This window comes from Alligator sinensis, unplaced genomic scaffold, assembly GCF_000455745.1.
Source record: "Alligator sinensis unplaced genomic scaffold, ASM45574v1 scaffold982_1, whole genome shotgun sequence".
NCBI lineage: Eukaryota > Metazoa > Chordata > Crocodylia > Alligatoridae > Alligator > Alligator sinensis.
Window position 1 is genome coordinate 1,243,492 of NW_005842470.1, and position 3,966 is coordinate 1,247,457.

Here is a 3,966-nt window from a genome sequence, read left to right on the forward strand (position 1 = left end):
GGCATGCTCCATATACACCACCACTTCCTGTACACAGTAAAGTAAAAATGTATATTGATTGTGCCATCTTTCTATCTGCCATTCACACAAAGACACTATCAGGTCATAAGGGGAGGACAAAAGCAACCAAGAACACATTTTAAAAAACAGTTGCTTACACAATATAATGTTTACACATTATTTTTTTATTTAAAACATCAGCAGGATACTAAGTGCCCTAAAAGATAATACTAACTTCCCACTGATAAGCTTATGTAAGCAATGTTAACAAGCTCTGGATAACTGTCGCAGGCAAGCGACAGGTTAAACCCAAACTTCTATCGCTCAATTATTTGAGAATTTCAAAATTAATTTTAGATTAAGTCTAACAAAGCTACATTGATATTTCTTCCATTATGAGCTTCAGTAGAAAGTAAAGCTGCTTAAGAACCCAGTTACTAATTACCCCAATCCCTCATGATCGAATAGAAACTCAAACAGCAGTTGCTCCTGCTCCCAGTAGCATATATCATATATATTTACACAAATACTGTACAATCTTTATTAAAAGAAGATCTTTAAGTTTGCCAAGTCTGACACAAAATTTTGGAGAAACCAGAATTGAAGTTACTTGTTCACCCTTCAGCTCCCTTATATATACACACATTATGACCGAAGGCTAGTTTTTCCCCAAAGCCACTGCCTGAATCCATGCACAGGGTGCACCTCATTTACTGCAGAATTTGGAAATTGTATAGACAATGAAGCATGGACTACAGGAAAAGAAAGGAACATAGCTGAATGGCTGCACTGGAAAACCATATTCCCACTTTTCTTCTAGCACACAGGATGCATCTACGAAGCACAATATAGTACTGTGTATATATACCTAAATTAGCTCTGGTACCATCAATGTATTAGCATGGTGCCCAGCCCTAGTTAATATATCCTGCTTTTCAGTGCCATATTAACATGGCTATGCTGCTTCCAGTATTCAAGCTAACTCTGCACAGTACTGAATTATGGTACCTAAATATACCCAGTGAATGATGCTAAGCAAGTCATCTAAACTGCACATCTCAAATACATGATCTGGAGTAGAAACCTAGTCTCAACCAGGCACAGAAAGAACCTGAACCTGAATCTCCCATATGTCAGCCCTGTGACGGCCAGAACCAGAGGGATTAACAAGCAATAAATATGTGCTTCTTGGAGGCATTTGGTATTTTGCCTAATAGGCAATATTAGCTAATATAAAGCTTGTAAGTTCGTAACCCGCAAATGTAACTTGTCTGTCATAAGTTTAACCAAAATAATAAAACTAACTGTTTGTGGAACTGACTGGGCCCCAAAGGTGAAGCTGTAGCTGCAAGATTAGCTGACTCAACGGTTTTTAAGGGTTCGACCTTGATGATAAAGGGTTCAGCCTTGATGATAAAAACTGGATCCAACCACCTGGCACATCCAACACGTTCCAAGAAAGCATGCCTCAAGAACGCATATTCAGAAAAACCTAAAAGGGTTGGGTTTAGTGATGTCAATTCCAAACCTAAAGGTGCTGCATTGTAATTTGCTTATTGGATAAACCCGAGTCTGGGTAGTAACCTTTTATGATAATTTTTAACACCTTTCTATCCCATAGGGTAACAGCTATAGGGCAAGATTGTGAGTGGCTCTAAAGCCAACAGATTAGCATAAGACTAGGTATAAAAAGCGCGTGCGTCAGGGGACCAGCAGGAAGGAGGGAACAGTACGGTCATTACTGTTTCAAGCCTGGACTCTGAACTCCCGGTGTGAGTGAGGATTGGATCCTAATTAAGGGATCTTTCCTGGTAATCCCTCCGATGGCATTGATCGGGGATGCCTGACTTTGCTGGAATCACTTGGCGTGCGCCTGGCATCGAGGGACTATCGATAAATTGCTAATCCATGTCTGTCTATCTGTTGTTTTGAACAGCCCAATGGCTGATACCCTTGCAGTGCCCAGCTGGCCTGAGACAGAATTGATCCATCTATCTGTTGTTATTGTTTACTATTAGCCCTTTAATACTGCATTATCTGCTTGTCACATTTATGTTTCTGTTAACTGTTGTGTGTAAGCTATAATAAATTTGCCTTTGCTTCATTCCCAACTCTGCCTCCTTGATCCCGAACCAAACAGCCCAGTGGCTGATACAGTTGCAGCACCCAGTCAGCCTGCAACTAAATTGATACACTCACAGTGCCCAGCTGGCCTGTGACACAGCCCTGCAAATGAGCAGGATCTAGGATTAGATGTGCATGCGTGTGCACACACAGCCCACTTGATCCTTCTCAAAAAAGAAAAAAAAAAAGTTTGTTTCTTGTTCCAATGCAGAACAAATATAGTTTTCAAAACCTTGAACAGTTGCCATGAAATGGAAATTGATGCTCTCGGGTGACAGTCATTGTCACCATTTTAGGTCTATTTCTTTCAGACAGCCAACATGTGTATAATTTAGTTACCAGGCAGGTTAGACAACACCACCTGTTTCTATAACAGTGTTACCCATGTGTAATGCATTTCAGTTGGCACTACCTCTACTGACAACGTTTCATCACCACATCAGTGATTTTCTCTTTAATTTTCCTAGAGATATTTTGCTTATTTGCATATTTCCCCAGAGGCTTTTTAAAGCTCCTTTTACCTCTAAGATTTACATCTCTGAAGTTTTCTTTTTGGGGGGACGAAAGGAAAGGAAAGCTATAGAACACATTTAATTTATGGCTGTATCTTAAAGGCTAAGGGATTTTTAATGTTATAAAGACTCTATTCAAATTATGCATCAGTGAATTTGACAAGCATGGATGCTATAACAGAATTACAGTAGGGGATTAACAGATAAGCTTCTAGGAAAGTTTCACTTGTACGCTGAAAAGTTCAACTAAGATTTACTTTTCAAATTCCTTTTGCAAGTCATAAGAATTTAGCACAACACACACTCTCACACATGCTCTGTGTGACCTTAAAGATACGTAAGGGGTCCAGGAAGCCTCGTGCTCTACAATAGCTTCCCCTATCCAGTTCATTCTCAAAGGACTCACTGCTGCTCTCCATACCCAGAACAGTACACTGGAGAGCTGTCTCTGAGTAAGAACTTCAAAATCAAAACCACCACGGATTATTTATAAATGGATGCTATTAAAGACTCAAGTGAGCCTCAGTCTCCGTACGACAGAGATAATGCATGCTTTACTAACTGATTTAAGATTCAACACCTGTCCCTTCACACAACTAACTGTTTGTTCAAGAGATACTTCAGGATTTCCATCTCTCAGTACTGGTAATTACAGCCCAACACTCACTCTAGGAAAGCCATTTCTAGTGGTTCAAGAGATGCCTACACCCATCCCCTTGAAATCTCTCTGGGAATAACCTAAAATGAAACCATTAAAGATAGTGTCTTTTACCAGAGAATCTCAATGCCCCCTACAAACATTATATCTTGGTACTCTTGGGAATATATCCCCCGTCATAGCTATAAAGACCAAGCAAGGTACAATGTCATAGTTAATTATAATACCCAAATATTCAACTTCCACTAGACAAGACAGAAATTTCATTCTTACTCAAATCCCCAAATTAAGACAATATGAAGGACAGCCATAGCCTTCAGACTGACATTATACCAATCTCTAATTAAAGGGCAGAGGGCTGTGTACTACATACTTATCAGTAGTTATCCTTTTACCAAATCAATAAAGAAAAATGGTATCACTTGGACCATTATTAATTAGGGCTGACAAGCTAAACACCTTTCACTTTGCAGAGCATACAGAATATGTGTTCTGTTGCTCAGTAAGGAAAGTCCATAATCCAATAATTTCACCAATAATTCTTTTAATTTATGCTTCTTCCTTTTCTGAAAATAATTTTAAAGGCTTTGTCTAGCGTGGGGGGTGGGGAGAGGAAGAAGGAAGGGAATCAACCTGCCATTGCAAAATTCTACCTAACATGTATTTGAATGC